Here is a 17495-nt window from a genome sequence, read left to right on the forward strand (position 1 = left end):
AATCTCCTTAAACTATGATCTCTTTACATTTGTTCTCTAAACTTCAAAACTCAATAGTTAATCATCTCAAAGTATTATTTTATTTCAATTCATTTTTTCTGTTAGAATTTTGTTAGGAATTTACACAAAATCATATCATATGTAAATTACATGACACATTTATTGAATTTTTAGGACAATAATGCCTTTATTTGGTGATCTCATTTGTACTTCACTACTAAAATAATGAAGACAATGCAAATGTGGTCACTAGAATAAGGGTATTATTGTCCTAAAAAAACAATAACTAGTATTTTTATTATAAAAAATCAATAAATATGTCAGAATCCTAATAAAAGATGTTAAGTGTAACAAGATAATAATTCATGGTGATTAGCTTTTACTTTTTGAAGTTTATTGGAGCAATGCAAATGAGTCATAGTTGAAGGGAATTGATTATAAATTATCCATAATTATATTCATACAATGAAGAAAGATAGAGAAAATTGTTGAAAAATCTAATGTAAGGAGGGTCTAAGGCATTAGGTCCTATGGGTATTTTTTTTAGTGAGAAGTCCACTCTTTGTAAAATATTGTGGTAAAAAGTCCATTTATTATTTTGGAGGATATTTTGTTTTTTATTTTATCCCTTAACCTATCTGTTGAATTATTTTTATTTGTTGAATTTTTTTGACTATTTGTTCAAATATTGTCTTTATTTGTTGAATTTTTTAAAGCTATTTTTCTTTATCTGTTGAATTCTTTAAACCTTTTTGTTGAAATATTTTCTTGTTTGTTCATATATATGTTTTTTTTTTTAATTTGTTGTAACACCCCGAAAATATAGATGCCCAACTATATACTATATTTCTTATCAAACATGCGGAAGCTTACTAAATCTCAATCTTTATGATACAAGAAACATGTCTAAAATTGCATTTCATTCAAAAACATCCTTTGAGTCATACAAAATAGCATCATATGCAATTATACATTCATTGATCCTAGAACATGAATCTATAACATGTGATATGTAAGAAACAACATTTAAACAAATACATGTTTATACCTTAAAGGCTACAAGTTTCCAAGATATTGCTTGGTTACAACAAAAGTGATCAAAAGGCTAATGTAACAAAGCTCGAGGCTATACAATATAAAAGAAAACCAATACAAAACGAGTCTTAAGCTGCACGATCATTCCAAGTTCTCATCTTGGCAAAGACACATCATCAATACCTGAAAGTTGTTACCACGTAGGGTGAGCATAAAGCTCGGTACAGATAGCTCAACAAAATGTATGATAATTAACAATGTCATATGGTGAGATGCATATGAAATGTTATGCTAAAAAACAAGAGTTTTCCCTTTTTAAACAATGCCATACGAGAGTTTCAAAATCACATTTCAAACACGTCTCTAAAATAGAAAATATGACAATAAATACAATGCTGTAAATCCCCAGGGCTAGTGTCTGCAAGTAGGCTTTCAAGCACTACCAAAATACCACTTTACCAGCTTCTAATCAGAAGAAATTAGCACCTGACTAAGCATGTAAATATCCACAACTACACCCTTTACACGAATTCACCATTTTATTTACACCTTCCTCAAAAGAAATCAGTTCCATGATACAATAAAAGTTCACAAAACCATGACATGATCAATGAGGTGTATGATTTGTAAAATTAGATCTATTGCCTAAACCACATGCAATTTCTATCACATGACAATGCGATCTTTCATCGATAGCCAAAACAGTTTCAAAATTAAAGCATGACAACAATGATATAATCCAATATGATATCAAAAACCGAACCCACCATGATTTTTACAAAATTTCAACAATCGATATTCAACACTCCTTAAGAATCTCATGAATATCAACATTTCAAAAAGAGTAATCAATACTCATCATTTCCAAAGGTTTCATAAATATTCTCAACCAAATTCTCTTTTCAAAAACCTCAAGGTCAAACTAGGTTTTTATAATTAAAAAAAAAATGTGGTTTCTCCTTCAAAGTTCCATTTTCATCCAAAACCAAGCCATAAGTTAACCAAAATAACATTTATTTATCAACAAGCAAAACCCAAGCGAAACCCCATTTTTATGCATATATATATATATATATATATCAACCAAGCCCTAGCTTTCTTCAATCTTTGTTTTATAAAATAATACATAATAAAGCTAAAGAGCATACAAGTCATTAAGAAAACTCCTAACTCAAAGCAAGAAGGATGAAGGAAGAAAAACCCCAAAAGTTGATGGTAGCGAAACGACAATTTGCTCCGATTAGAACGAAACCCTTGACAAACTCTACACTTTATCTCAAAGGAGCAAGGTGAGAAGATGACTCTAAGTGAGTAGAACTAAAGATCTAACGCGAAAAACAAGTTTGGAAAGGAAAATGGGTGACCCACAGTGTAAGGAGGAAAAATCAAAAAAAGAAAAATAGTGGGTTGAGATCTATTTATAGCATAGGTCAAAAGTAGAGTATTTGCCCTAAAGTCAACCCAAAGATTAAGTCAAAACCCTAAAAAGTAAGGCCCTCATTGTGACTGAAAAATCTGGAAATTTTTGTCAAGTGTCAACACCCAAAAACCCTAGTGTTGACACCAAAAAGTATAACCACAACATGCAACACTCAGCTCTCACGATGTCGACACCCAAAAGCCTTAGTATCGATACCCAAAAACAGAAATAACTAGAGAAAAGAAAGAAAAGGCAGGTGTCAACCCCATGAAGGCTAATGTTGACATCCCGGCAAGAATTTCAAGGTTCTTAACAAACTTTTTGACAAAGCCAAGCACAGACGAACAATTCTAACAAGTCTAAATCAAATTTTTCTCCACCAAAACAATGATACAACAAACCGAAGATCCAAATAACAAGGGTAATGAAATTAAATGCACTTTCCAATGACTTAAAGAACACAAGTGTTACAATTCAATTTTTCATATATGTCCAAATTTTATTTGTCCAATTCACTAACCTTTTTTCTAATCTGTTGAAATTTCCTAAACCTATCTTTCTTATTTTTAACGTATCTGTTGAACATAAAATCAGAGAATATGGTATTATTTGTTGACCATTCAAAAAAATAGTACTATGTGTTCAATTTTTATAGAGAAAGAGAAATTATCTTTTTTGAAAAAAAAAAAAGAAAAAAAGAAGAAGAGAGATCAGAGACATATGCGAAAATCTTCAGATAGTTCCTCCAAACCCTCGAAGAAATCATCATTGATTAACCATATCAGAGACTCGAACTTATCATCTTCATCTTTATCTTCTCTTTTCTCTATTTTTGTGTTACTAAAGTGAGGCTTACTGTTTGAAAAACTGAAGATGAGAAGGAAAAAGAGGGTTTGGTTGCGTCACTGACTATGACGGTTTGAGAGGAGACAGGCTTCTAATGTGTACGTCGATCTTGAAGCTTTAGGTTTGATCTACACAGTTCTGCAAAACAAATCCAACAAAATAAACACAAATCTACACACACACATATATATACACAACTATGAATCAGATCTAAGAATTTAATAATGGTTGTAGAATCAACTCAGTCTCTTCACCGAGTCGTCAATTATCTTCATCTTCATCATCATTAGAGATTGAACGATGAATGTCGAAGGCGAAGATGAGTAGTACGCAGAGATCCAAGAATCTCCAGGAAGCAGAAGCTTATTCTCACCAATGAAGATCATAGACAAAGAGAAGTTGTGGTAATTAGGCCCTTCCGTAGGCGATCGACTCTATGGAGGATGAAAAGGATGACCGTGATGGCCTCTGCTCCGGCAGTGTAGCCGAGAACTACCCATTCCAATGCCATTTTCTCTTGTTTGTGCTAAGAGATTTCAAAACCCTAGATCTAGAGATAGAAGAAGAGAGATGAGAGGAGACGATGAGGAGAAAGAGAATAAGAAGGGGAGAGAGAAAGAGAGAGAGGGGGTTTGAAAAAAGAAACCGGGTACAAAATGTATATATACACATGAGTATTTTGGTCATTTTGTCTAATCATATCCTTATGGACAAAGTATTTTAGAGTGTGGACTTTTGACCAAACAAAAGGAAATTCAAATTTGAATTTATGGACTGAGTGCCCAAAAAGATATTTCCGTTCATCAAAATAATATATACATGTTAGCATTTAAGTGAAAAATAAATAGGGTTATTTAGTTTTTTTTTTTCTTCTTCTTAAAAGTAAATTACACTAACATTATATGAAGTTTGAAAAAAAATAAGTAGTCTTATACTTTTGACATCATTACACCGATCTACTTTGAAATATGATTAAATTGTACTGAGTGTTATTTGAATTAAAATTTTAAGAAAGTCTAATATAATTATAATAAAATTTTGAGAATTTTTATATTTTTAAATTTGAAAAAAGTGCATGTAATTTACCTTTATTTTAAAGAGTAATGCTACATCCCCTTATTTTGTCCCCCCCAATTCCACCTCTAATGACGTGGCCCACTCCCATATGAAGTGGTCCCACACTTCTCTCCTTCTCATCTTAGTCTCTCTAATTCCTCATCATTAGAGGTGGAATTGGAAGAGTAAAATTAGGAGGATGAATCATTATTGTATTTTAAAATGATATGAATTCTTTTTGAGGTGCATGGCAAGTTTAACTATTATAACCAAGGGAAATTTACAGTCAAGTCTTATTTTGACAAATAATGGTACCTTAGATCCTACAAAACTTTAAACCCATAAGTCTTTTGTTAATTTTGTATAACCAATCTATCCTTACAAATTCAAAAACACAAAACAATCCCCTATTGTGTTTTCATTCCCCCTCTCTCTCTCTCCAACCACCACCACCGAACTACCACTGGTAATCCTTATCTTATCTCGACGAGCCACCTCCGGCTCTAAACCCCACCGGTGATTTCCCTCACCAACCACATTTCTTTAACGGTGACCTCTCTTAATCACCCCTCGTCGCCTTCTCCTCCTCTCTCTTACACATTACCTTGTGCTATATTGCGGCCTAACCATGTTGTCGTTCATGCTCGCCCATCACTTTTGACCATTACAGTCACCCCTGCTCGCCGTCATAACCCAGTCATGCCAATCTCGAACCACATCTGGAGATTTTCAGATCTGGAAAAGTGTAGAAAGAGAAGGTGAGGCTGTGAGACAGAGATAGGAGAGTATATTGATAATATTCTCAATTTTAACACTGGAAACAAATTGAGAAATTTCTCAAAATTGATAATATTTTCAGTTAATACTGGAAAAACTAAGAATTTCTTAGTTTTGGTAATTATAAATTGAAATCATTATCTGTTTTTAAATTGAGAATATTCTCAGTTTTGAAATTAGAAACATCTCAGTTCTTACCTACAGACTAGATCTCCAAATCTCAAATCCAACATTCTCAATTTTGATATGTTTTGAGTATCGGTTTGATTTTGTTACATATTGCTTATGAGTTTATTAACTGATTATCATTTGACTTGCAAGTGACGTGATCTATCAAAAGGGCAAGAGCGTCAATTGCATTCCAAAAGGGGACTTGTGCATCCAGAAACTATTAGACATGACTAAGCTACCATACCTGTTGTCATTAGACCTTTTAGGTAATTAACCCATAAACAGATAAATAGACTAGAATAGGCCAATTGTATACAAATTACAAATCTACATAACAAACATAATTTATTAATTAAGGATTTCAAAATAAATGCAAGGGCTATAGGCCCTCCTAGCCACAACCTACAATCTGTGGCAAAGCCAGAAAAATAATTCAGAAGGGGCACTTGTTAATTAAAATTTTTATTTTTATTTTTATTTTTCTCATAATCAATAGCAATAGATAATAATTTTTAAATTAATATTAAGCACAAATATAAAAGTTTTTAAAATTTTGTTTTTACAATTGACCCTGTGAAAAATCAAAATTGAAAATATATGGTGTTACTTATAACTGCTGCATTATAGGAAATGCAAAAGAGTCTTGTATGTCTTATGATAGATTATATAATAATATATAAATAATAGTGATGCCACATCATCATCAATATATGGTATCACTAACCAATAGTAAAATAATAGAAAAATTAGTGAAACATCTCTCTCCAACTTTGTATAGTAGGAGAGGTCCAAGATGTTTTTTTTTATTAGCTAAGGTCCCTCAACATTTTTCATAGAAAAAATTTGACTCAGAAAAATTGTTCCTGACTCAGAGAAATTTCAAAAATTCTCTGGTACAATCACAGAGAAATTTCAAAAGTCTTTTGTGAAATCATTGAAATTTCTCTGTGATCGTACTAGAGAAATTTTGAAGTTTCTCTGTGAATATTGAAATTTCTCTAAGTCGGGGCCGAAATTTCTTTGAGTCGAATTTTCCTTGTGAAAATGTTGAGGGACTTTAACTACTATGAAAATATTGTATATCCTTTATCTTATAAAATCTTAATATCAAGGGCCTTAAAAAAAATTCCCCTAAAATAACGCATGGAAGGTCAATCCCACTTGTCAAATATAATTAACAATTCTATAATCTCTCATTTTCGTAGTAGAGTTAACTATGTTTACATGTAAACGATGATTTGATATCACTACTACACTAAATTTTTTTGTATAAAATTTTCATACATAATAATGTGGCTTGTTGTAGTTCATTTTCAATCAAAATAGCTATCATTATTTTCGTAATTTGAAAAATGTCATTAAAAAAGTATTCTAAATGTAATTTCTATATAAATTTTTTTATTTGTTAATTATTTTTCTTATATGCCAAAAAAAAATTCAAAAATTTAGGGGGAGCACGTGCCCCTCCGATCCCTTTATACCTCCACCACTGCAACCGCAGTTGCTAATACACATACATATATATAATATATAAAATAAAATAAAATTATAAGCATGTCTGGATGAGCCCATTATTTCCAAGCTGACCCCAAAAAATAAATAAACTACTATCGATTCTGCTCAATCTGAATCAACGTGAGTTTAAAGATTAATTGCAAACTTTCAAAAAATAAGAGAATTTACAAGAGCTTAGAAATTAATTTTAAATATGTAAAAAATTGGGTAAGCTGGCGACAATCCGGAATTTGATATTTATATTAGGGCAAATTTCATTTTACCCTTGTGGTTTGAGCCAGGTGTGAATTACCTCGACATTCGAAAATTACCACATAACCTCTATGTAATTTGTGGATTAAAACGCACAGTTAACTTTTCAATTCAAATTAACAGGTTATGAGATTCACACGCCCATGAAGAGAGTAAGCTATGTTTTATGATCAAAATATCCCCTACACATCTTTAAATTTACAAAAGCTTGCCATTCTTCCTCCTCCTCCTCTCTCACAGCTCCAATTCAGAACAAATCACTAAAATGAACTAACTATACACCAAAAACAATTTTGAGTCGTGCATCATAAATCAATCAAGACATTCCAGAAAGCAAAGTACCTGGACAATTGTTTAATGCTCGTGTCTTGACTCAAGAAGCTTCATGAGTTTGTCTCTCCACATGGCTGTGCAAAACAATAATCAGTGATGATAGATTCTATAACAAGAGAGTATTAGCAACATGAATTGAAGTCAAGTGAAATAACAGGAATTTGTAACTGGTCAACTAAAAATACAATAAAGTTTTCTATTCGCGCTAAAACACCTGCATATGACAGCTAAATTCATATTCCTCACCAAATCTAATTCCTCAGCTAGTAAATCTGGACCATCTGCAGCACTGGATATGATATAACTCATGCTTAGAGGCACAACAAAACCCACATAGTCAAAATAAGGTTCCCTGAAGTATGCAGTACCAATACTTGTCTAAAGATACATCATATATGGACTTCACATCTGGCATTCTGCCCATTCCATAAGCAATTCTAATGCCATCTGTCAAAACAATTGTTTATTTACATATATGGATGCCTGCATATGTCAAATTGTAATCACAGTTAGTGGTGGCTTGAAAGAAGCAAAATAATTGAAGTGATTCTTGAGTGTACGGGGGTGATTTCCGCACTATGAAGAAGGGTTGAACTTCGTGGATGAACAGCAGGCTTTGGGAATTGAAGATCTGCACAGAATAACAAACGGTGAGGCTGCCCGACCGGGGTTTGGTCGGAAACCCCTCCGATGGTAAAGTTAGGGACTCAGGGAGAGGAAAAAGAGAGGAGAGAATACAAAGAGTGTATGTGTTAAGTGTGTGGATTTCGGATCCCCTGAGAGTGAATAGTGTTCACCTTTTATAGGAGAAGGTTGTTTGTCATTCAAGTCCTTCTCTCTCCGCCATCTGTCCAATGTGTCTTATTCGTGGTCGTCTCCCATTGGAGGAGGACGACCACTCCGCCTGACACTCGGGTGCAGGTCTGTTTTGTTTGTCTCATTAGCGGACATCTCTCATTGGAGGAGGACGACCACTCCGCCTGCCATTCGGATGCAGGTTTGTCATATACGCACCTTGTCCCTCTGCACCTCCACGTTTCCACGTTCTGTTCATACTGAGGGAGAGGAGCAGAGTTATTTGTCTCTTGTGGGCCCAAGAAAGATCTTCAGTGAATTGGCCTCCTCTAAGTTGGTCTGCTCTAGAACGGTTGTCCAACTAGGAGGTCCAATATGTTGCTCAACCCACTTCGGAGTGGTTATGTCCATCCAGAAGGTCCACCATGTTGCTCGGCCGACTTTGGAGTGACGCTCGTACATTGGACCGAACTCTCATGATTGTCTTACTTCGGAACAAGTGTTGGCCATAAGGCTGAGGTGTCCGACCTAGCTCCACTTTGGAGTGAGTATCGCATTGGGCCTAGCACCAAGACTTGATTGATTTTTACCCACTTCATTTGCCCCCTGGCTTGCGCTTACGTTTGGCGAAGCGGAAGCCAATTCTGTCACAAACTTCGGAATTTGGTCGATCACAACTTAATTTGAGCCCCGTGAGTTAGATTCAAAATTATTGTTCGGTTCAATGTTTGTGTCTGCCCAATATTTCGTAGCTCGGTTGTGCCCCCAAACTAAACGTGTATCTTCACTAGCCTTGTAATTGTCTAGCTTGGTGCTCTTTCAGTTGGCTGCGCGTTGTTGCTCGACTTGGAAAAAAAATACACATATACAAAAAAAAAAAAATAATAATAATAATAAAAAAATAAAAAAATTATTTATTTTATTTTTTTAAAATATATATATATATGTATACTCAAATTTTTATTTTATTTTTAAATATATATATGCACAAATTTTTTTATTTTTTATATATATATATATTTTGGATATATATACATATATATTTCTAAAGTTGGACAACTAAACCGAGCATTACAATCTGCTTCACAGTATTTCAAGCATGCCTTACATAGCCAACTTCTAACTTGTTTTGATAATATAGATGGGTAATGCCTTGTGGGCCACACCTTGATTGCCATGCATGGTAATAACATGCAAAAACTATTTGCTGGGTATTTGTTGGCTACAAACTTGTATTCCACTTATTCAAATCATGTAAGGTTGCCATGAAAGTGCTTGGTGGGCCAATTGCTTTGCTTGACTTCAGGTGCATAGTCACAGGATAAATCCTCCCTTGCCTTACTTCCACATGCATTATCTAAGTAGGTTTATTGGTGGGCTGAACGTGCAAAAAATTGTATATATTGCCCCAAGCAGAGTATGGACGTAATTAGCAAAACTGTTCGGCTCACTTCTTCATGCGTTGGTCGGGCGTGTCTTTGATTGCTGCTCGGCCGAAATATTTTGGTTGGTTTGCTCGTGTTGTAGCTCGGTCGGACTGCGTCTTGTTCGGCCCAATGCAGCTTCTTTGATTCATTTCAATTCATAGGTTTTGCTCACACCCAGCTTGGCTTACCTCATGCACGTTACAACTTGGTCGATTATCGTCGATGCTCGGTCAACCCTTTTCCGACACTTGGTGGGCCGAACAACTCTTATTTATTTTACGCAAGACTTACCCAGCTCGGTCTTATTATTTTGATCTTCCAATTCTCGTTCTGCGTCGTTCGGCCTCCTCTTTATCATTTGTAAATTGTTTTCCAATCTGTGCAGTTGTTCAGTCGGCCATGTTCGGCCTTCTTGACTTGTATTTGATGTTGTACTGGTGCTCGGTTAGCCAAACTAAATATCAAAAAGAAATCGATGCAACTCAGTCTTGTAGCTCGGCCCATTTGAAGTACCCCAAAGCTGGATTGTTCAGTTTCTGAAATGGATTTCTCGAGAAAATTGGAGAGTTGAGACTCTGAGATGGGTTTGTGAGAAAGCTCTGGTTGGGAGGTTGAATTTGCGTTGAAGATTTGGGGTTGAGAGTGTGAGGTCGAAGCTGAGGAAAGAGATCTATGGGCTGCGAGAGATCGAATCGACCATGGAGCAAGAGATGAAGGAGCAAACCAACTTCTCATCTCTCTGGTTTCGAACAAATTTAAAGCACCATCCAAATCACCTTGCATACAATACCCCTTCATCAAGCTAGTTGCAACCACCAAATTCACTGGCTTTCTGCTACTAACCATTTCATCATTTAGCTTTGAAGCATCTACCATGTTCCTTTGCTTCACACAAGCTCCAATCACACTTGTAAATGTGCCCTCAGAAGGAACCCACCCCATTTTCTTCATCTCATTCAACAACTCACATGCCACATTGGACTTAGGTTTTTTACCAACAGCCTGAATAGCAGTACTGTATATCGCTGCATCGAGCTTAAGCCTACCGTTCTGCCTCATCGGTCTTCCCTTCCTTCAAATATGCATGCATCACCACGTGTATAGTAAAACAGTCATAGTTAAATCCTCTGGAGGCTACATCATTGTATAAACCTCGAGCAGTCAACCAAGTGATCAACAAGAACACTAGCAGAGGGACCTGAATCCCCCAAAACGTATTGGTTAAGCAAATGCCGAGCAATTCGATGATGGTTCGGCAAACCCACCAAAATGTAGAGCAAAAGGCAAAAGGGATCTTCAATTCCATGAATCTATGTCTGCCTTCGCAGTATGTAAAGCATCTTTATGGTTCCATCATTTATTTAGCTCCTTGCTCGGTCATCATTTTTTTTTTCTTTGGCCCATTGCACGTGGCCTTCGTAGTGTAGCTCGGCTCTGACTCCTGCCTTCTAATATTTGTTCTGCCTTTGCACATGATCATTGAATTTCAAGCTCGGCACTGGCGGATGTAAATACTCGACTGTCGAGTTGCTACGTGTTTATGTCTTGTTGGTGGATTGGACTACCGACGTGACGTGAAGAAGACCCATCAATTTTTAAAAAATAAAACAAATCCATCTTGCCTCCACTTTTTTACTTCTGAAAAGCACAGGTTCCTTTTTTGAGAATAAAGTAATCTATTTTCTTTATCTTTACGTTTCCTCTCCTTTCCTTGGAGCTTTAAAACAATTTAAAAATCTAAGAGCCTGACCATGGGACTCTTATAAATTCGGAATTTTTTTCAAAAAGTTGATAGCTTCTTCCAACTTTTTGATTTTCCCATTTCCTCTCTCTAGAATTTTAAGTCAGAGAGACCAACCTCTTCTCTATTTCACGTTGGTCCGGGCTTCTCTGATGTCCTGAGCAGTGTGTTTTCGATGGAGTGAACCCATCGCTATCTCGTCGCCCATGGCTTGTAGCAGTGTTTCTTGTGCCTTTATTCCAAAGATGCCTTTTCACCAAAAATACCCCATCCTTCGCAGTGGGTTTACCACTGTAATTTTTTGATTCAAGTTGTTGACACTGTTTTGTAAGTTCTCCACTGTTATTTATTTATCTATGTATTTATTCTCTTTTTTTCTTTTTTCTTTTTTTTTTTTTTGCTCTCTTTTTTTTAAATTGATTTTTTTTATTATAATTATATATTTTTTTCTCTTTTTTTTTTGTTTTTTTTTAAATTGATTTTTTTTATTATGATTATATATATATATATATTTTTTGCAACTCACAATTTTTCTCTTGGTTGCCACAGTGGGATTGCTTCATCGGAGACGCTCGCCGTCAAGTTCCTCTCGATTTTGACACCGTAAGTCATAGAATCCATGTATTTATTTTCCACCTTCACCATTACTTTTTTGACTAAGTGTAACATTAAGAGTTGTCTAGCATACGATTGCTTGGTCGGCCATTGTACCTCCAACCTTGCAAGTCATCCTTAGTGTAGTTGTTTAGTGGAACGTTGCATCTCCCATGGGTAAGTTTCGGAACCTAGTGGACACCCCGGCAGGAATGGATGAGTTCCGCCGAAGATATAACATTCCCAATGATGTCATATTGACATTGGCAGCGGTAGACGCGGATCGGTCGTGTACGAGCACCACAATGCCCTTCTCAATTGCCTCCATCGTAGAGGGGGGTGTTAGGTTTCCGTTGAACCCTTTGTTGTGTCGATTTTTTTCTTATTTCGAACTTACACCAATGCAAATATCAATGAACACATTTAGAGTGGTAAACGGTGTCTCGGTCTTGAACGACCTCTTAGACTTGGACTTAGGTATTTGGGATATCCTTCATTGCTACTCCTTGTGTCGTAATAAAGGCGGTAAAACCTATTATGTCAAAGTTCGGTCGTTAGACCTCCAACTCGTTACTGAACTTCCTGATAATGACAAGCATTGCTCTGATTTCCTTCAAGTCGGAGGCAATTGGGAGTTTGCGGCCGAGGAGGTGGGCCGATCGAAGCAGGTTCCACGAGAAAACGGCCACCCAGGTCATTCTTTATTGTAGCTTCCTTTTATCCATTCGCTTATCGCCTGTGATTTTTTTCTTAAAGTGTTATTGTTCGTACTTGCAGGTTCAAAGAAGCTAAAAAGGAGGCCAGAGAAAGAGCATCCAAGGGATATCAAAGTTGCACTAAGGTACGAAGATCGGTCGGCCTCACATTTGCTTAACTATGTGCGAACTTACAGACATGTCATCCAACGGAAACCCAAAGTAAACAACTTCGCGAGGGACTCACTTGAGATTGAAACCGAAGAACAAGTTGGCCACACTACCGGAGCTTCCTCTTCTGCTGTTGTTTGTTCATCAAGTGGATCACTCAGTAGAGGCTACTCTCCGTCGCCAGACTTAGCAAGCGAAATGGCTCGTCGCCAAAAGCTCAATCTTGATGCCTTAGTCTTTGGATCTGATGATGAGGACCTTCTAGCTGTTTCGACGGTCGACACACAAGTTTCTTCTCCACCGATTGAGAGGTCTAAGGGTGAAAAAAGGCATGTCGTTATTCCTCCTCCTCCCGTTGCTACTCTTGCTCTTCCTGCTGATAGGGCCTCAAAAAAGAAGAGATCCAAAGGTAAAGAAGTTGCTGGGGGTTCTAATGAGCAGGGCTCAGTTAAAGAATGGGTGCCTCCCTTAGAGCATAACGGCCGAGCAATCACTACATCGGACAGCACAATCTACTCAAGCGACTTGACCTTTGACTTATCAAAGACATTGCTCTTACCTTTGGATATGGCAGAGCAAAACATTTCAAGTGACGTGTTGATCAAGGGTTCAGTGCAGATGTTAACCGCAATAAGTCTTCTTTTATGTCTTTGTCATTTACTTAAATTTGGTTGTTGAGAATATGACATTTTGGTTTGGTGCAGTGCATTCAGAGGATGCACATCATGGATGAAAGGAGGCATCGTGAGGAGCAAGAGAAGGTTAAGACGATCAATATGTTGGCTGATGCTGATATGTCCTTGAAGGCGGCCGGAGAGGATATAAAGGAGATGGAAGATGCAAAGAAGAAGGCCGAAGCACTAATGTTCATGGCCGAGCGAAGGGCTGTAGATGCCGATGCTGCTTTAAAGTCTTTAAAGGCTAATTATCAAAGGATCGTGGACGAGGCCGAACAGAGGGGCTATGACGAGGCCGAAAAGACCTATTCGGAGGAGATTTTGAAGCTGAGGGACAAGATCTTTACTAAGGGTTGGACTGGGGCTCTGCGCGCTGCTAAGGTGGAAGAGGCTTCTCCTCTTTATGATATTGACGATATCCCAGTCCCTTCGAAGACCGCTACAAGGGTTAGGATGAGGAGGCCTCGCCAAGGTGGAGCTACGGATGTTGATCCTTCTGGCCTTTCTCCTTTCCTGCCGAGCTCTTCCTTGGTTAGACAGACTGTCAATCCTACAGAAGAGAAGCACCGCGAGGATGGACACTACGAGGAGGAGCAACGCGAGGAGTAAGTTGTTAAGTTGCCTCGAGCTTTGCTTTTACTTCTGCTTTAGTAGTTCTTTTGTAATGAAACTTGGAAGTTAATTGTAACAGCGCCCGCGTGGGCCCCATGCTACAGTTCGGACTCGATTTGTGTCACGGTTCTTAATCTGAACCAAAGAGTCCAAATCTGGCAAATCGTTTGAGAAAACAGATTTTTGAAAAAGTAGTGCCAAACATGGACTGCTTTGCCAGATACAGAGTCGCCACCTAAATATTTTTTATGGGAGAATTTAGGAAACCCTGACTCGGTGCCGAAGGCCACATGTCCGTCATCACCGGAGTTGTCTCAGCTCGGGAGCTTGGGTACGATCGGGGAAGGTCAGCTATGAGCACCCCCTTTCGCCCGGTCCGAAGACCGGCCTCTACTAACCGTGATATCCAATTTTTGAAAACCTTATGTGTTCTTATTCCAATTATTAGCCTAGAATTACTATGTTATGCGCGCGGCAAACAAGTATAGACTAGATTGTCTAATTTGGAAATAAACATTGCATATCCGTTTGGTTTGAAAATGCTTTGGAATTTGCTACTCGCAAGTAGGCTAAAATACGGATTTCAACGAGTTTTTCCAACTCAAACAATCCAACCTTCACCCACAGGCATTCAAAACAGTTTTAACACATAAGCATCTAGCCACATGTTAAGCATGCTGTCATGGTAACATTCACACTCATGCGATATGCTAAAGCGGAAATACTTACATAGTACTCCGTGCCAAAACCAAGAACTTGTTAGCAAACATGCATAATCCAAGTCCATGTTAAGTGCCTAATGCATCGCATACAAGATGTCGCTAAGATAGGCTCGGCTAATCCTAGACATGTCATGTGAAAATGCACAATTAATACATATTCAATTTTTGAATTGAAGTACTGATGCAGTTAGCGTGATGTACCGAGCCTAATGCATGCAATACAAATGCATGGATGCACACATGCATAGCATAAGGTATGCTAAATTAAACGTGCCCTAATACTAACCAATAAAGCAGGTAAGTAAAAGGGAAGAAAGAAATGAGGTTGGAAGACATACACATCACCCACACACACTTATTACAGATTTGCCCTTGCTCGGAGGGACCGAATAAATATTACAAATTAATTAACTACGCAAGTTAATTAAATATTACAAATTAACAAATTAACTAATTAATTAAAGCAGGAAAACGCCTCGGGAAGCGCGCCGCTATGCGCAAGCTGCCTCTATTTTCCTCCCTTTCCTCCTCTGGAGGTTGTCAAAACCTCTGGACTGCATCCTTGGACAGAGGGGATCACCACCGGCTAGATGAAACTTCCACCGGCAGTGTAGTATGTCCATCGGCACAAAATAGGGTCTGTCGGCAGAGAAAATGGTGCCGGTCGGCACATTACACTGCCGGTCGGCAGAGTATTCCTGCAGAACCTGCAACTCACAGCAACAGAGGGCAAAACAAGGCATGGCAGCATATTTCAAGGCATGTATGCATCAACCATGTCTCTTATCATTGTGATGACTCAAAGGGACATGTGCCTCGGTTCTCGAACCACCAATCACGCATTTCCATGCATGATGGTCCAAGGAACCAAGCATGCAACTTTGGTTTCAAATGCATGCAAACCAATCGAACAAATTAGGCCCTATTCCTATCACCAATTCAAGGAACAAGGCATGCATGCAAAATGCAATGCAACCTAGGCATACAAGCTAGGAATGCAACATGACATGTCAAGGCACTTATGCAATCATGCAAGCATACATATGGCAGTGCAAATGGATGGCAAGATGGACTTATACATGAATTAGGCAACTCTAAAATAGGCCTAAAACAGTGGCCAAAAGTGCTAAAGAGTGAGAGCTAAATGGCATGCACACACACATGCACATAAGGACCAACACTTAAGCATGAATCAAACAACATTCAAGCACACTTGAAAGAAGGAAACATGGACAAGTTAGCATGCAACATGAGTATTGAAATCATGTTAGGATGGTGCCAAACCAAGCAACAAAATCAAGCCAAAACATGCAACGAATAGTCCAAGTGTTCAAAGCAAATCAATAAGGCATTGAACTACACTTAACATGACCAAACATGGCATGCATAGAAGGACCAAAAACAGGGGTTTAGCATGTTAAAACAAAGCTAAAGGATTACTTAGATGGCATCTAAGTGGCCCAAATACAAAGGCATACACCATGGCCAAAACATGGAGCATTGCAACACATGCTTTCAAAGCATTAAAGAGGCATGCAAGGCAATCAAACAAGCATGGAAATGGGACTGAAATAGCATGTAGGATGATTCCAAATCACCAAAACAATGCAAAGATGGCATGCTACACATGCACATACTCAAGGCCAACAAGCCCAAATACAAATGAGCTATATAATGCATGCAAAGATCAACTCAAACGATTATGGACAGAGCTAAAACATAGCAAAACAAGCACATAAACTTCACAAATGCAAGCCTAAAACATGCTCCAACAAAAGCTAACAACCTAGAACATGTTAAGGCACAAATAGGGCATTACATGGCAACTATGCTAAACATGCATGGAGTTCCAAAACCAACTTGAAATCATGTTATATCATGGATATATAAGCATGAAAAACAAACCAAACATGCTCAACACACACTCAAGCATAGGCTTCCTTAAGAGGCCAAAATGTGTCCTTTTCAAGGACAACAAGGAGAGGGGGTGGCCCTCTCCTTCTTGGGACTTCAAAGCATCATCTTCACCACTGAAATCCCTCAAGATTTCAGTGGTGAAGAGACCTCAACACCAAAATCCCGGAGCTAGCACAAAATGGCTCAAAATGAGGCCTTTTGAGGCCTAAGGGTGGTCAACAACCCTCAAACAACAAAACACTCTTAATAAACAATAAAGAGGGCTTAAAAATAGAACTTTTTTATGTTATACAATAATCACAAAAACAGCTCTAAGACTAGTAGAAAATTGATGCAAGAATGGGGAAAAAAAAGGACTAGTTTCTCACCCTTGATGCCTTCTTCAACAAAGATGCTCCAATGGCCTCCTTGAGCTTGAATCCAAGACAAAAACTTCAAAACACACTCTTTAGAACCTCAGCTCCAAGAGGAAGGTGAAACACTAGGTGTTTGTGTGCAATAATGAGACACAAAACACCTAGTATGCAAAAATGAGAGGAAAAGAGAGATAGGTTGTGTATGTCTAACCCTAACCCTAGAAAACTAGAGCTCTCCTCTGTCTTCTCTCCTCAAAAATGTCTAAAGGCTCCTCTCTTTGCCTTAGAGAGAGACCCTCTCTATATGCCTCTTGTAAAGCTTACAAGACAAGCTTTGCAAGAGGGAGATCCCTCCATACACGTGTATGGAGGGGAGCAAAATC

This window comes from Camellia sinensis, chromosome 15, assembly GCF_055761805.1.
Source record: "Camellia sinensis isolate YWXY chromosome 15, ASM5576180v1, whole genome shotgun sequence".
NCBI classification, from domain to species: Eukaryota; Viridiplantae; Streptophyta; class Magnoliopsida; order Ericales; family Theaceae; genus Camellia; species Camellia sinensis.